The sequence below is a fragment of the Oryzias latipes genome, chromosome 21, assembly GCF_002234675.1.
Source record: "Oryzias latipes chromosome 21, ASM223467v1".
Lineage (NCBI taxonomy): Eukaryota > Metazoa > Chordata > Actinopteri > Beloniformes > Adrianichthyidae > Oryzias > Oryzias latipes.
The window spans coordinates 8155861-8166580 of NC_019879.2; the positions used below are offsets into that span (position 1 = coordinate 8155861).

General features: G+C 43.2%; 1 protein-coding gene across 1 annotated transcript in view; it reads right to left on the bottom strand.

The window, feature by feature from the left end:
• klf12 (Kruppel like factor 12) overlaps window positions 1-9662 on the bottom strand; it is a 62931-nt gene extending 53269 nt beyond the window's left edge. Inside the window, exon 1 of the mRNA XM_011489305.3 lies at window positions 9240-9662. The gene's annotated coding sequence lies outside the window, so the exon portion shown is untranslated. The remainder of the gene's footprint in view (window positions 1-9239) is intronic.
• Between the last annotated feature and the right edge of the window lie 1058 nt (window positions 9663-10720).

Consider the following 10720-nt stretch of genomic DNA (forward strand, 5'->3'; position numbering starts at 1 on the left):
CACATTTACTCCAATATTAGATCATCCAAATTCATAACAGAAGGAAACTTACATAAAGTTGGATCTACATGGCGAGTTAAGGTTTTATTACCTTAGAGTTTCATTTTAGATTGGACTCAAAACGCATATAAACAACAGTACAGACCTTTAGCTGACAGGCCAATGTCGAATTCACAGCTTTGAAAATCTGTTTGTCCCACGCATGTCAGAAGAGACAAGGTTTGGTGACATTATATTCTACCAAACTGGCTTTGACTAAAAAACTCTCAAATCTGCCCTTCAGAATCCAGCGACTCAGTTGATTTCACATTTTGTCCATCTGTGTTACAGTTACCACGTAAGGTGACCAGGTTGTCTTAGAGACGCATAAAGACAAACCTTCCACACGTGCTGAAATGAACACCCACGGTATTTTTAGGATCACCAAGTTGTCGGACTGCAGATGAAAAGCCGAACTCTAGAAGAAAACTCAGAGAAAGCTCAGATGAGAGGGCTAACAAAAAACCTGCTCCTTGGTCTGGGTTGCTCTGAGTTTTCCTGAAAGTTAAAGACCATCCCGGCGTCACCATGACCACCACAGTGTGAAACTGTGGGAGACGAAGAGTCTGTTTCAAGAGGAAACAGTCAAAGCAAAAAGAAGACTCAGAACTGTCTGGTTTGTTGGTGTCAGTCTGTGTGTCAAATGCACTTCTTCAAAAGCTGACTTCCTGAGACACACACACACACACACACACACACACACACACACACACACGTTTGCAAACGTCGTGAACTCTGCTTGCACCCACAATAAAGCCTGTTTTTTTAGATTCCGACGTAGACGCTCGTGATCACAAGGTCTCCCAGCATTGAAGCTCTGCCCATGAACAAAGAAAATGGATGCCCATTCAACGCAAACAGCCACCCCCACACGCAAACACACACACACACACACACGGAGTGCGTGCACAAACACATGCTTCTCCAAAGCACTCCACAGAGAGGTAAACAGAAGAGTCTGACATCCTCTTGCATCATGTGCCTCAAATGCTGCAGAGAAACAGCTAAACAAGCTGCAACTGTGACAGCTCTGAAATGAGGTGGAATTACTCAAGTGAGCGTTAACTTCCAAGTCAAAGCAATTTGTGACACCATTTCAGACAATTTGTGTCCAATTGAGGACAAATTTGATGTGATCGTAAAAAAAAAAAAGAATCCCTTAAATATTCATCACAAGTCGGACTGAGAGTAGCATTTAGAAGACCGTGTGACTGGACGCCTGCAAAAGGGCTTGTAGAGAGATATTTTAAAAACAGTCCCATTTAGGAATAATCCAGTGACCTCGCAGGAACCCTGGACACTGGCTCTGCTTTCTAAAACACAGTAGGGTTAGTAGTTGGTGATCTAAAAGTAGATCTGCACAGAAAATGTATTTGCAATAGGTGTATCAAAAAAGACTGCGATAAACGGTTGCATGCTAAAACATTCTCATGGTAGCTCGAAGTATTTAACGCATCAACTAAAGCCCTGTATGCATTGGACCAATCGGATGGACGCCTTCACGTCGTTGACTAATTGGGCTAAGCATTGCTTTGGATTTTTCTCATTCTTTAGACATCCAGGGATATGACGGTAGTAAATCTTAAAAGAAGGTCTTAGAAGTAAAACATGTTTTTCTTTTACATTTCTATGGTGATGTCTAAGGATCTCTGGGCTGAACTGTGCGCAAGAGAGTGAGAGATAAAGCCGGAGAGAGGTCGCTCCAGCGGATCAATAGAAAATGCACTCAGTGACTCTGTACCGGTCTCTTATTTACTCTCACTTCACAGGTCTTCGCTGGAGGTGACCGCACTGCAGTACTTAAGCATTTCAAGCTGACTACATTGAGCGAATCTATATCTACACAGCAGTCCCTGTAAATTCAAAAAGAGGATATGGTCAAGTGATGCCACATGAATGCTGTTTTGATAGGAAATCAAGGGTGTAATGATTCATTTTAATAATGATTTGATCTATATCATATGTTGTGGTTGCTGATACGATTCAGTTGATTTTGGTTCATTTCAGAACGATTCGAATCACTGACCTAAAATCTCACATCTTTAGCCAAACATTTAACTATTGTGGCTCAGAGATAAATACCTGGGTACTGAACAGAGCAGGTGAAGTTTTACAGATTCCTTGTGTAAATTAAATATGTGAACAAGAATTAATGTCAAATCCATTCAGTTGCATAAAGTTTAGCCCACTGCTATTTTTCCATATCAAAATAATCCAAAAGGGAACATGATTAGAACATTCTACCACACTGTATGGTCACATGTCTTTGATAAATTGAAAGTGTTTCCACACACTGGACTGGAATGATTGACTGGTCATTTTTTTCTGACATCACATGCCGCTGTGGTCATTTTTACTTTATAGTGAAATGAACCTACCCTTTCTCAACCCAAATGGTATTTTCCATCATCTCTTCAAGCTTTGTTAAGACATTTTATCCATGATTTTATTTATTTATTGTCTCAGCGCTTCGAATAACAAAATCATCTTAACTCTCACCGATGTACGGTACAGCACTTTTAGATACCAGTCCCCTATTTGGAGGTTTTGGTATGGTTGTCTTTTTTAAACTTTTAAGTTGTCAATAGTTTTAGTCTTTTTTTAAGTTTATGACACTTGGTACTTTTATGTCACTGTTTTTAAACTTGTACCATCATGAATGCTTTTTTATTTTTATTCTAAAGTCTTTTATTTGTTTTGTGTGTATTGCGGCAATTGGACCTTGAGTCTAATAATAAACGTTCGTCTTCTATCAATAAAATCAATTCATCTCATTTTGAAACTTTTTAAAATGGTATTGGTCGATTGGTTTCAATCCTGCCTCAGACAGATCGATGTGGTTGGATCGAAGGAATAGAAATCGAATAATTGATTAATTGTTACACCCCTATTGGAAACTAAAAGGAAACATGCTGAATATCAGAGATGGTGGTTTGCACTGGGTCACTTAAAAGGAAGAAAATGGAAGAGCATCCTTACAATGACCTGCATCTTTCCCACAAGAAGCCAGCCACCCTCCCCAGTGGTGACAGTACACTCCTGTCCTAATGGGAGACTCTATGAGTAGGCTTCTGCCTTTTATGCCCTTAGGCTCTAGCATGTATGGGCTCTTGTGTCCCTCCTGTATGCCTGAATGCGGTCCCCCCTTCCCCCAACATATGCACTATGTACATTCTATTTACCCCTAACGTCTAAATGCATCAGAGCACATGTGCGCTCACTCGCACTCTCAAAGATCGACCTAGATGTTCTACATAAACTGTACGATGCCAGAATGTGCGGGCCCCGACACACTGACTCATCTCCGGCATCTCCTGCGAACCACTCACGTAGAAACAATATCAGCTGAAAAACTTTTTTTTCCCTTTGCTCTTCTGCTCCTTTGTATTTTCCTCTCTCTCTCATTCAACAAGCAGTGACAACCGTGGTCACAGTAGGCGAGCATTTAATAGTCTTGCAGAGTCCTCCTGACTGCATCACAGAGTGCCTACCCTCCACCTAACCTGACACTGCTGTCACAACAAAATGCATGCAAGCCAGCCGCATATGGAAGTAGACAATAATGAAGCGAGGGAAATATTTTAACATGCTGACACTAGTTACATCAATAGTGATGTTATGTTTTTGCTCTGAGAGGTCCCCCCACCCCCCTCCTCCTGGTTTGACCCATCCCGGCTCTCCAAAGCCACTTAACAAAAGCCAGCAGCTGTGTTTAGCTCTGCTGTCCGTCAGCCCACGCCTTCACTGTGATTATTTTTCTCCTTTTTTAAAGCTGTTGATACCTGGTTGAAGCAGGTAACAGAGAGCAGATGTGACGCCTCCGGGTCGAGCTCACATCTGCCTGCGTTGGAGTCAAAGACCCACCAGATAGCCACAGCCTCCCAAAATGGATCCCACATGCCGTTCACATAACGTTCTCTTGCTTACAGTTGACCCACACTCCACATGGAAACAAAGTTCACAGCCGTGCGTGCTGCTTCCTTACACAGGTCTGTAGAAGGCATCTAAACTGACACGCAGCTGACGACAGGCTCTGCAAACTGTTTTCTGCAATAAGCAATAGGGGAGATGGTCCAGAACGCTCCGCAAATGCTGGCATGAAACACTTCCATCCTCTACCTTCTTTTTTCTCCTGCCACCCCTCCACCAACCTTATGTGGGTAAGGCTGATGACATGCAGCGAGACAGGAAATGTTGCACAGACTGAGTCGTTCTCCTGGCACACCTTTCAAACCCAGCTGTGGAAACACGTCAGGCCACTTTAAACGAAGAGTCTGGGGGTGAGTTCTGTAAACCGCGTCACTGTCAGACAGATCTGACTGTGCATCTGTGAAGATGCTATCGTTCAGGCAGGCATCACGGCCGAACCATTAACTGTACATGAGAGCTGGACTGAGTGACTCCTCCCCCCTGGCGTTTCAAATAGTAGCTGCTGGCTCTGTCATTCTATTTATCAGAATAACCATTCTTGCTCTGATGCCTTTTTTATCAAGATGTTCTTGTTAATCTTTATTAAATGATAATTTTTTTAATGATGCCTTTTCTGCAGTCCAAGTATTTCAAGTTATCAACTCACCAATCAGATGCAATAAGAAAAGTATGTGGTTTCACAACAAAACCTTGATTGACATATTCTCTCAAGCCCACTTTCAGTGGTAGAGGTGTGGCTTTTCAACAAGCTCACTCCTAATTGGCGAGAATGGTATTGAATTAAATCAATGGTCCGTATTCCGAAAAATTTGTTGACTTTATTTAGTTGGAGCCGGGAGAAAGTCATTTTCTATGGGTGACACCACAGTTACTCTGTCTAGTTTCTTATGCAGTCAATGCGCAAAAGGTACCGTCTCCTCCTACACTGTCGGATTTCCTGATCATTCAAATTAAAAGTTCATGTGGTCCGCAGTATTTTCCCATCTGAAGTGAACTATCGCAACATTCTGTATGTGTTCCTTTCCTCTCTGTTTACACACTCAATCGTACAGTTACTGGAAGTTGCACAACACTCTCTGTCAGTCGCTAAACACACATTTGCGGCGCTCTGTGTGCCTTAACTCAATCGGGTAAACAAACGTGGGTTGGAGGCTGAGGTCAAAGGTTTAGCCCACCTGAGAAAACACACAGGGAGGGAAGCATTTTAACAGGCAAATGGCAGTGAATGCACTCAAAGTCTATCCAGCTTTGGCTCCATCCTGTTTAGGAAATTCAGGACTCCTGGAGAAGGGATGTTTTTTTAGAATCGAAAACCAGAGGGGACCTTTTTGACTCTCAGCTCTTTCCTCTGGCCTCAGTTTACAGTTAGAGACTCATAAATCCAGCTTATACTGCAGTCTATCCGCAATCAATGCCGATACACTCCATAACACCCACTCCAATCAATGAGCAGTCACTCAATATGCTAGCCCTTAACCCAGCTGATTAGGGGTAATGCTGACGACTCATCCTTCTGAGTATGAATAAGTGCCTATATGTGTTGTTAGTATGACCAACTGCAACACGCCACGCCTTCCTGGAAGATCTAATCTCTCAACGGGAGATCAATTTGTGATTTGTGGCTTATAGAGGATGAGGAAAAACTTGCCAAGCAATTAAAATCCTTAGCAAAACGGCGTTGATAGACAGCCTGTCTGAAGGTGAATGGGTTTTTAATTGAGTCCCCCTCCACCACCTGTACTGATCTTTTCATAGATTTTTTTCTGCAATTTTGCATGCATTTATTTAGTTTTTTGTACAATGCACGTTGTTCTGCATCCTGATTGGCTGTTGACCTTGTCAATCAATCTCTACTGTGACGTGTCTACTGTCCTGAATGCGTTCGTTTTGCCAAATCTCCATAAATCCTTGATTGCAATCAGATCCTTGTTTTCATTCTCTAATACAGGACTTATTTATCTATGAAGGTTTGAACATTGAGAGTTTAAACAAGAGGAATAAGTGTGAAAATGTTCATGTCTATCTGAGAAAAGTGTATAAACTGTGTAGTGATGAGCTTTACAGCCTTAAAACATCTATAATCCTCCTTTGTGGTTAATTTTAGAATGTAACCCCGTATTAAACGAGGGGACACTGTACTATAAAAGCATTTAGCAGACCCTGTATCCAGAGAAGCTAATAGTACAGGCAGAGGGCGGTGGAGTTAGGTGTCTTGCACAAGGACAGTGATCGACAGGCCTGGAGTTTGAACCCACAACCAACCAATTGGGAGGCAGCTGTACAACACTGGTGAGGCTTAAATTCGTTTTGATTGTAAGTGCATGCCACAATCAACCAATACGACAAGGAAAGAAAGACATTTTAAACAGCTACAGCCTCATGTCTAAAATTCTTGCTGCTTTTACTTAGTGGTGGTAAGGTTATATTGATTCATTAATCTAAATGTTATCAGATCAGATTAGCTGTGAAACAGGGTAAAACACACATGATAGTAACTCCCGAAAGGACATAATGAAATAGCAGACTTCCACACACATCTGAGAGATTATCTGAATTAAACACAGTATTCATGTGGCCACCAGTTGTCCCTAAATTTAACTTGTTTAGCTTTGTTAAATGTTTTGTTGGATTGGAATATATTAAAAAGAAAAATAAAGTCAGTTTCCACTAAAATTTTCATTCTTGTTTGACTTTCAATTGACTAAAAAACGTTTTTTAAAAAGCTAGGTCCATCCATCTACCTGTCATCTGAACCCACCCAATCCATTTGGGCTCACACTGGAGCCTTTCCCAGCTACTGTTGGGTAAAGGTGGGGTAGGTGGACGGGTCGCCAGTCCATTGCAGAGATTAATTTAGGTCAAATTAATCAGTTTCATAGACAAACCATTTATCAACTCCTTTCATTTTTATATGAAATGTTATAACAAATGGTTCAAATACAAATGTTCCTTTGTTTGTGTATAGAACACAGCCTTTCCTTTGACTTCTCACTCAGCTTCTCGCCCAACATGAATCATAAGTGAAGCAATCAGAATGGCAACAGCTTCTTAATTTAGCAGTAAATAAAGACTATAAGGCCCGTGGGATGGGCTGCACTCAACCCCGCAACTAAGTATAAGCTAAAGAAAGTACCATAAAAGGAAGTTTGAAAAAAAAACTAGATTTACTTCAGTTTTGATTTTTTTTTTTTTAAACTGGAAGGAAATGGAGTTGACTAGGGCTCCACCATATGAGGAAAACTTGTAATATGCGATATTGGTGATCAATTTTGCAATGGCATAATGGCATAATGAAATGGCAATATGACTTAAGATGCATAAACAAATAGCAAAATAAAAAAACAATACATTTCAATTTCACTGCAACAGTTTTATCGAAACAAAAGTCACTTTACTTGACTTGTGCTAAAAAAACGACCCACGTCTGCATAGGAAGCGGGCATCCATAGGGCTACATTCAGTTTGGTCAGTGGCGTGAAGGGGTCCATCTGATTGATCAAATGTATAAATGACTTTCGTTTGTTAGATCCACTAAGCTACCAAGACATTGTCTTAGCATGTGTGTAAACCTTTAAAGTAACCATTTATTGCAGTTTATGGCGTCTTTTGCATTTCGCGTAGAGGACATGCAGGTATCACGATGACGATACATTTTCAATTCAAATTTTCGCTTCGATTTTCCTAGGGATATATACATCGATTAATCAGTTACACCCCTACTTTATGAACATCCGTTACCTGTGTCAAACTTTCACAACAAAAGCCTCTTCTATTCAGTTTTTGATGAAGTTATGACACTGTCGTTGTCTCAGCAACGGATCCTTAAATGATCTGAATGAAACTTCCATTTGACCACAGATATGATTCAGTGATGCAGTAAATAGAGGAGACTTTTCTAATTTCATCACTCCACCTTATTTGTTGCATCAGATAAGAGGAAACTACATCACATTAGTATTACGACACCCCTCCAAAAAAAGCACCTTTAAATAATTGTGTTTTTGCTTTGGCTCGTACACAAAGTGGAGAGACTGTCCTGTAGAGGAGGTGAGAGTGTTTTCGGATCCCTGCGAGTGGGTTTAAGTGAGACTTTAAACAGGCGCTAATCTCCTTCACCAAACATCCAGGCGCTACAGGAGGTCCTATTCACACACACACACACAAAATCCACAACCTTCTGCAGAGACAGATAGACCAACATCTCTATTATTATCCCAGTTTTTATTAGACTTGTGTCAAGAACAGCGGCTGTGAAACTTCCACAGTGTATTGATCAGCGGACTTTCTATGGATGAGAAGTCAGGTTGCGGACAAAGGTGATAGCGATCGTAAAGTCCCAGAGGTCAGAGCAAAGTTTCCACATCAAACTCTGCAGCGCAGGCCAGTGATACCCCCCCACCCCCCTCCCTGTTTGCCTCCTGCTTTCCCTGTCCTTCCCTCCCACTCTCCACTGCCCACCCAGCCCTCCGCACACAAACTCTCACCCTCCTCCTCCTCCTCTTCCTCATTGGATGTACAAATGCCTTTGCTGTCAGCTCTGCCCTGGTCTGCTGTAATTGAAAATAACAGCCAAGGGCCAGCCCCCGGCCACTCTCCCCCAGCCCGGTGGCTCTCTGCCTGGATGACAGCCACCCATCAATACCAATGACTATTACCCTGGAAGTGAGAGCGCCGCCGCTGATGACATCCAAGACACCACCCCTGCAACCCTCCCACACAGCCCCCCCCCCCCCCCCCCCCCCCTCGCTCTACACACACACACCGCGTGTCCTTCCGCTGCTACCCGAGCCTCCTAATGGTTAACCCGTTGCTAACTGCCCTATCTGCACACACTGGTGAATGCACACACATTACACACTCACAACTCTCCAAACTTGCACAAAACTCTGACAAGCTCTAAACTTTTTCCTCCTCCACCCCCCTCCCCTTCTCTTATAGGAGTCCCCCCCCCCCCACACACACACACACCACCACAACCACCACTGTCTCACTTCTCTTGTTCTGCTACCTTCTGAACTTGCTACTGACTTGTGAGAAGAAGCCAAAGATGCTCCGTCTGACTTTGAACGTAATCGACCCCCTCCCCTCCCCTCCCCATCACATTCAGAATAATAAATAAAAAAAACACCACACATAGGTTCGCGTGTCGTCCCCTCTGACCGTTAGCGGACGCACAGGTGATCGGAGTTGTCATGCTCCGAGGGCGCAGTGACAGCTGACTGAACTACGCGCACGCCCGTGCGATGAAGCGCGGAAGAAAATCCACAGACCTGGTCAGAAGCTGCAGAGCCGCAGAGACTCGGAGGCTGCTCTCCTTCCTCCAGTCCTCTCCGTCTCGTCTCCTCCTCTCCGCGGACGCGTGTTGGAGCGCTCGTGACGGCGTGTGCGTGTGAGCGCGGCGCCCTCCCCTTCTGCCTCTCAGCTGCGCGCTTGCTCGGGCACTTCTCAGGAAATGAATGGGAGCGCACAGTGAACTGTTGTACTTGCAAATGACTTACCCCGAGTCACATGATCCGCTAAATGTAGGGTGGGCCCGGCCGGGTGGGTGGGTGGGTGGAGGCTTCGTAAGCAAAAGGGAAGACAATATGCTCTAAGCTTTAACAACATGCATCGAATTACATGGGGCCCCCTCCGAGGAGGTTTCTGACTCCGCTCTCCAACAGCCCCGAACTCTCTGTGCGCCCCCCTCCCGGAGCGCGCCGCTGCGCCCGGGCAGGAGGCAGAGTGCAGCGCCGCAGCACCTCCCAGTTTAAAGGGGACGGAGAGGAAGAGGAAACGGCAATTAGCTCAAATGTTTCACTTTGCAAGACCTCTGAAAAGTGCCGTTTTATTTCCCACTGCGCATGCGTAGTGAAAACCGCAAACGGAAATCCTCAACAATACTACTTTCCCAACTCTTCAAATGGAAATTCCAAAATTGGATTTACTCACTGACATATTATTTAAACAATCAAGAAAAGTGTTAATTTTTTTCTTATTTGCTGAAAGTTTTCTCCTAAAATGTAAATGATAAAGTCAGTTACTTAATTGCACATGGGGTTACTTTCTAAATATATTGGTCACATTTGCAGACTAATATGATCACAGAGAAACTAAATTGTTTAAAGGATCTATTTCATGAAAAATCCACGTTTTGAGCTTTTAAGTGTATTATAATGTTCATTCCTGACAAAAAAAAAACAACCCAAAATGGTATTCAGAGCCATCCATGCACTTCTGAGTACAGTATTCATCTAAAACCCTGCGCTCTGAGCACCAGCCCCTCCCAATCCACAAAAACGAGCAGGTTCTCACATTGTGACATAGATAAGTTAAAACCGCCCCTTCCAGGAAGAGTCTGTGCTGCCAGCACCGCCCCCAGGCTATCACAAATACACACTTTCTCCATCGGAGTTAGCGGTTATTGGCAAAACCATTTCCTTTTATATCCACAATAACCACACCCATCTTTGCAAAAGTTCAGGTGCTGTTTGTTTTCATGCAGGGCAGACATGCTGCCTTGGCCAACTCTAGGTTGACGTTGAGAAATGAGCGGCACCCACAAGGAGCAAAAGGTGGTGCCTCAGAGATCAAGTTGTCTTACTTCTGGGTTTGAAAAAGAACAGTGAAAATAACTCATATTTCATTAAAAAAAACAGTCTTTAGTGTGCCATAGGTAACATATGATCATATTTATGGATATAGTTGAGTTGGATGATGTAGGCTGTCTAATTGGACTTTTCGGAACTGACTGGACTGGTTTATACAGTAC